We start from the raw sequence: 6,621 nt of genomic DNA, 5'->3' as shown, positions 1-6,621 counted from the left end.
TGAGCCACGGCGCTGGCCCCCGATAAATTTACTCTTAACAAAATATCAAAATATCTTATTTAGTATAAAGTTAGTCGTGAAAAGAGACTACCTTGTTGAACACAGAAATTTGAGATTATATTTCTTGGTATTAATTTGCATCTTAAGGCTTATTGCCTAGTTTATTTCAATATTTCAATCTAATATTCCTAATAATATCTTGTACTTAGTGGTTCACTGTGTGCCAGACAATATTCTTTTGATTTTTTAAAAGATTTATTTATTTATTTATTTGGAAGTCAGAGTCACACAGATAGTGAACAAGAGGAAGAGAGAGAGAGAGAGAGGTCCTCCATCTGCTGGTTCACTCCCCAGATGGCCTAAAAGGTCAGAGATATGCCAATCTGAAACCAGGAGCCAGGACCTCTTCAGGGTCTCCCATGCAGATTCAGGGGCCCAAGGACTTGGGCCAACTTCCTACTGCTCTCCCAGGCTATAGCAGACAGCTGAATGGAAAGTGGAGCAGCCTGGACTTGAACCGGCCTCCATATGGGATGCCCCCACTGCATGCAGTGGCTTTACTAGCTACACCACAGCACTGGCCTCAAGACAATGCTCTAAAATGATGCATTAATTATTCCCAAATATTGAAAAGTGGCATGGTACACATTTGAATGTGTTGTTTTGTACTAGTTGTAGAAAGAGTTTAAAATATATTTAGATTTAAAAATGTAAGCTTTGATCTAAAGGTTTACTTTCCCTTAAGGTGCCTGTTTGGAAACTGAGAGATCATTGAAGTCTCAAGATAGAGTACAACTGATCTTATCCAAGCCTCCTTTATCACATGAGGATGCTAAATGCCAAGCCCAGAGAAGTAAAGTGAATTGTTCAAGGTCACATAGGTAAGTTGTGGCAGGGATAATTCTGTATTAGCATTAGGTATCCTGATACATAGGCCACTGTTCTGTCAATTTTGTACTCCTTCTGGAGTTAAAGATTCTAAGTTGTGGAAAATTGAATTTGGAAATTTAGTGGTTGCTATGTTGTTATGGTGAGAAATTTCTGTGTATAGCTATGAGTTGCTTAAATTTTATTCAATATATTTTTCTAGTATGTTTGCTATTTATTTGAAATGTATAACAAGTAGCTTCATCTATTTGCCAAAAGAATTTTTAAAGATTTATTTATATTATTTGAAAGTCAGAATTACACAGAGAGAGAAGGACAGGCAGAGAGAGTGGTCTTCCATTCACTGGTTCACTCCACAGTTGGCCTCCATGGCTGGAGCTGTGCTGACTGGAAGGCAGGAGCCAGGAGCCTCTTCCTGGTCTCCTATGCAGGTGCAGGGGCCCAAGGACTTGCACCATTTTATAGTGTTTCCCAGGCCATAGCAGAGAGCTGGATAGGAAGTGGAGCAGCCAGGTCTTGAACTGATGCCCCTATGGAATACCAGCACTGCAGGTGGCAGCCTCACCCACTATGCCACAGTGCCAGCCCTTGCCAAAAGAATTTATAGAAGCTATTCCATATATACACTTAACAATTATTTAGTTACTTGACATGAACTATCCCTGCATATTTGAAAATTTTGAATGGTATCACTTGGGTTTTAAGAATGTTATATTTTAGGTCTCTTAATATTTTTAGTGATGATGTTTTAAAGGCCCTTTCTGTTTTATGAAAAATGATAAGGATTTTGTTTTACAATGGCCATAGTATTACTACTTAAAGCAATAGATTAAATAAAACTTTTAAACAAAGTCATTTAATACTGAATTCTAACACACTGGTATATTTTAAAGTGAGAAGCCGGATTTCTTTCAGATATTCTAAAGAAGAATGATAATCAAAATTGAAGACATCTACAGTTTTTAATCACTTGTTTTAAGTATTGGTCATAATGGTCCAATTTTGAGTTTAATTTTAATTAGCTTTTAAATGATTCAATATGTTTTATAGAAAAAATTCGGAGAACATAATTATATACTCAACCTCCCTCCCTTCTTTTTCCTTCTTTGTCATTTTTTTTAGCTTATGAAATGACATTTTCAGTTTACATTACATTAAAAAGGGTTCTTGAATCAAGGGACAAGTTTAACAGGCAAAAAGCAAAAAGATCGTAATTTAGAGGGAATATAGACAATGGCTCTAAACAATATTTGAATATCACATCTAAACAATATTTGAATAAATTGATAAATATTTTAATTTCTCCTACTAAAATGCTCAAAGTCTTTAATTATTTATCAAATATTAGTGCAAAATTATGGATTTAAATGATCCCAAAAAGTGATGAATTTTTGTGTAATAAAGTCCAATTTTTGTCAAGGCTTTTTGACAGTCTCACAGAAAACTTATGTTTGTGAATGGGAAGAATAATACCAAAATATCCATACTACCAAAAGCAATTTGCAAATTCAATGTAATCCCAATCAACATACCAACGATGTTCTCAGAGCTAGAAAAAATGATGCTAAAATTCACATAGAAACATGAGAGATGCTTAACATCTAAAGTAATATTATAAAGCAAAAAAAAGCTGGAGACATCACACCATATTTTAAGACATATTACAGGGGTCAGCACTATGACATAGCAGGTAAAGTCACCGTCTGCAGTGCCGGCATCTCATATGGGTGCCAGTATGTTTCCCAGCTGCTCCACTTCTTATACCCCTCTCTGGTATAGCCTGAGAAAAAAGTAGAAAATGGCCAAAGTCTTTGGGCCCCTGCACCTGCATAGAGACCTGGAAGAAGCTCCTGACACTTGGATTCAGATCAACAGAGCTCCGGCCATTGTGACCATTTGGGGAGTAAACCAGTGGATGGAAGACCTCTCTCTCTCTCTGCCTCTACCTCTCTGTAACTCTGCCTTTCAAATAAATATACTGCAAAAAAAAAAGAAGAAGTGTTAGCACTGATATAATAACAGACACATAGTTCAATGGAAAAGACTTGGTAGCATAGAAATAAACCCAAATTTCTACCAGCAACTCATATTTAACAAAGGAACTAAAATGAACTGGAGAAAGAAGAATCTCTTTCACAAGTGGTGCAGAGGAACTTGATTATCCATATGTAGAAGCCTGAAAAGAGACTCCAACATCTCTTACACTATGTGAAAGTGAACTCACAGTGAATTAAAATGTAATCATAAGACCCAAACCCAAGTACACATAGGGAAACTCTAAATATTGTCAACACACAATAGCTTTTGGGTAAGATTCCAATAGCAATAGTCACAAAAATAAAAACAGAGACATTTGAGTATATCCAACTAAGATACTTCTTCACAACAAAGTAAACATCAGAGTGTAGATACAATGAACAGATGGCAGGAAAAATTAAAACTCTGAATGTTTACAGATTTCCAGAACATTTACATGAATTGGAAAAACTCCAAAAAATACAGTGAAGAAACAGGCAAGGATCTGAATAGACATTTCTCAGAAGAAATGTACATGGTCAAAACATGTGAATATGCCCGATGTCACTAGCCATTATGTAAATATAAATCAGAACACCATATCAGTCTCCAACACCTGTGGGAGAATACAACACTCAGGTGTTTGTGTGTGCAGCAAGTGGGTTTAGAGGACCCTGTTCACCTCTGGAGAGCAGAGCCTACAGGGAGGTAAAGAAACCTTACTGCGCAGGGGCATGCTAATCTTCTCTGTATCATTCCAATTTTAGTATATGTGCTGCCAAAGCGAGCACATGTGCTGCCGAAGCGAGAAAGAGATGAAAAGAATTTATCTCAGCTAGCCACTAATATTCAAGAAACAAGGTCTTCAGGAAAGCCAACTCAACTGACATTTTCATGTCATTGTTAAATAAAGGAAAAATTATCTAGGTTCAGCAATACGTAGTTTATAAGAGAAAGACTACAGAGTAATTTCCTTGGCATAGAAATAACTTTGTTTGTTTTTTTTTTTTTTTTTTTTTTTTTTTTTTTTTTTTTTTTTTATCCATGAGGGCTTGCTATCACCACCACACACCCACATCCCATATACAAATGCCTGGCTTGAGTGGTAGCTTCTCTGCTTTGAGGCAAGTTTCTGCTAGTGTGCACCCTGGGAGGAGACGGAGGATGGCAGAAGTGCTTGGGTCCCTGCACCCAAATGGGACATCAGAATGAATTCCCAGTTCCTGGTTTTGGCTTGGTCAAGCTTTGGCTATTGCAAGTGTCTGGGGAGTGAAGCAGTGGTTCCCTCTTCCTGTCACTCTGCCTTTCAAATCAATAACTGTTGTTGGTAATGACTAATAATGATATTCACTGATTGTCAAATTTTGAATCTATTAATTATAGACAATTTCTCTTTGTATTTTTAAACTTTCATAATGTTCTGTAGCCAATTTCATCACTAGAAATAAAAACTTTTCCTCAAAAAAAAAAAAAAAAAGAAACCTTACTGCTTTCCTAATGTGCTTATTAAGTTCTTGACCAGCGCCTGTTAGTCTTGCCACAAACTTTCTAGTCTTACTACTTTCCTTCTTCTTCTTCTTCTCTGTGACTTGTAAAATAGTATACATTCTATATACTGTGGATACTTTTGATTTATTTTATTCCTTCGGTCTCCTATGAAGTTCCTCCACAAAAGCACAGCCCTCAAAATATTCATTCATTTATGCAGTCTGCAGATTTCATGAGCTACTAAATTCCAAGTAGTATGTTAAAGGCAAGATCTGGGCCTAAGAGAAAAGTGGTCTAAATTCTGTGCCTAGAAGAGGATTTGGGACATAGTAGAACTTCAGTGAAGTGCTATGTGAATGACATGCACTCATTAAATGAGTAATCTAAAGCATACACTTCATTTAAGCAACACAGCAGCCCTACTCACCTCAGGTAGAGCAATTGAGAGGAATAATGTGAACAAAAATAAGACATCAATAAGTTGAATAATAACAGAGAAAAAACAAAATGAGATAGATGCCAACATTACTGAGCTATTTTTGAGGAATTAAATTGATAGAGGGGCTGGCATTGTGGCCAAGTGGGGAAAGCTGCAATCTGTGAGGCCAGCATAACATCTGAGTTCCACTTTGAGTTTAGGAATCTCCACTTCCAATTTAGCTCACTGCTAAACACCTGGGAAACCAGCAGAAGATGGACGAAGGACTCAGGTCCTTGCCACTCATGTGGGAGACTTGGATGAAGCTCCTGACTCCAGCATGCCCCAGGCTCAACTGTTGAAACTCTCTGGGGTGTGAGCCAGCAGATGAAAGCTATCTATGTCTTTCCCTCTCTCTCTAAATCCACCTTTCAAATAATAAAGATTTAATAAACAAATTAACTGATTTCAAAATACACAAAAACATGAACAATACTATATCATTTTTATGCCAAACTGATAAAAAATAACAAATGCTAGAGAGCACATGGGAAAAGAAAACCACCATATATGGTAGGTGAAAACACAAGTTAGTACAGATGTTATGCAGAACAGTATGGTCATTCCTTAAAAAGGATAAAAATTGGGGCTGGCGCTGTTGTGCAGTGAGTTAAAGCCCTGGCCTGAAGGGCCAGCATCCCATTTGGGTGCCAGTTCTAGTTCCAGCTGCTCTTCTTCCAATCCAGCTCTCTGCTATCTCCTGGGATAGCAGTAGAAGATGGCCCAAGTCCTTGGGCCCATGCACCCATGAGGGAGACCCAGAGGAAGCTCCTGTCTCCAGGTTTCAGAATGGCATAACTCTGGCCTTTGTAGTCATCTGTAGAGCGAACCAGCTAATGGAGGACCTCTCTGTGTCTCTACCTCTATTGTAACTCTTTCAAATAAATAACAAAAATTAAACTAAGATAAAAATTGACCTACCATGTGAGAGTTATCTTGCTCTTGGCTATATAGAATAAGGAAATTTTATTAGAAGGAAAGGAGGAGAGCATATCAAAGATACAGCAATTTTCCCATAACACAGCCACTATAACACAGTTCACTGCAGCCAGGATGTGAAACCAATCTAGCTGTCCATCAATGAAAAACAATGGACAGGGCAACCTCTTTTAGATACAAAAAAAGAACAAAATATTATTAAATTAATTGAAATAAGCCAGAAGCAGGAACACAAATGTCACCTGGTCCTTGTCGCATGTGGAAGTGAAAGAAAATAATGGATCTGAACACAGAACTGTGATTACTAGAGGCTGAGAAGGGAAGCAGCTAGGGATAGAGGGGGATTGGATAATAGGTATCAAAAATCAAAGAGGCAGAAAGAACTTCTGGTGTTCCATAATATAATGAGATGACTACATTCAACCATATTAGGTTCTGTGTAAAGAACTGAAGGAGAGGAGCTGGTAGTCTCAAATCATGGAGAAGAATTAGAAACTGTAGTTGCTTGGGGGCCAGCATTGTGGCACAGTGGGCTAACACCCTGGCCTGAAGCACCAGCATCCCCTGTGGGTACCAGTTCTAGTCCTGGCTGCTCCTCTTCTGATCCAACTCTCTGCTATGGCCTGGGAAAGCAGTAGAAGATGGCCCAAGTCCTTGGGTCCCTGCACCCAAGTGGGAGATCTGGAAGAAGCTCCTGGTTCCTGGAATCAGATTGGCAGAGCTCCGGCCATTGTGGCCATCTGGGGAGTGAACCGGCAGAGGAAGACCTCTCTCTCTCTCTGCTGCTACTTCTCTCTGTAACTCTGTCTTTC

The 6,621-nt window shown here is 38.4% G+C and overlaps 1 pseudogene; it reads right to left on the bottom strand.

Moving 5' to 3' along the window:
• Window positions 1-3,627: 3,627 nt before the first annotated feature.
• On the bottom strand, window positions 3,628-3,695 carry LOC138848374 (U6 spliceosomal RNA; annotated as a pseudogene).
• Window positions 3,696-6,621: the final 2,926 nt, after the last annotated feature.

This window comes from Oryctolagus cuniculus, chromosome 21 (assembly GCF_051225735.1).
Source record: "Oryctolagus cuniculus isolate XC-2025 breed Fujian yellow rabbit chromosome 21, ASM5122573v1, whole genome shotgun sequence".
Classification (NCBI taxonomy): domain Eukaryota; kingdom Metazoa; phylum Chordata; class Mammalia; order Lagomorpha; family Leporidae; genus Oryctolagus; species Oryctolagus cuniculus.
The sequence above is the reverse complement of the archived record's forward strand: the minus strand, read 5'-3'. Positions and strand labels throughout refer to the sequence as shown.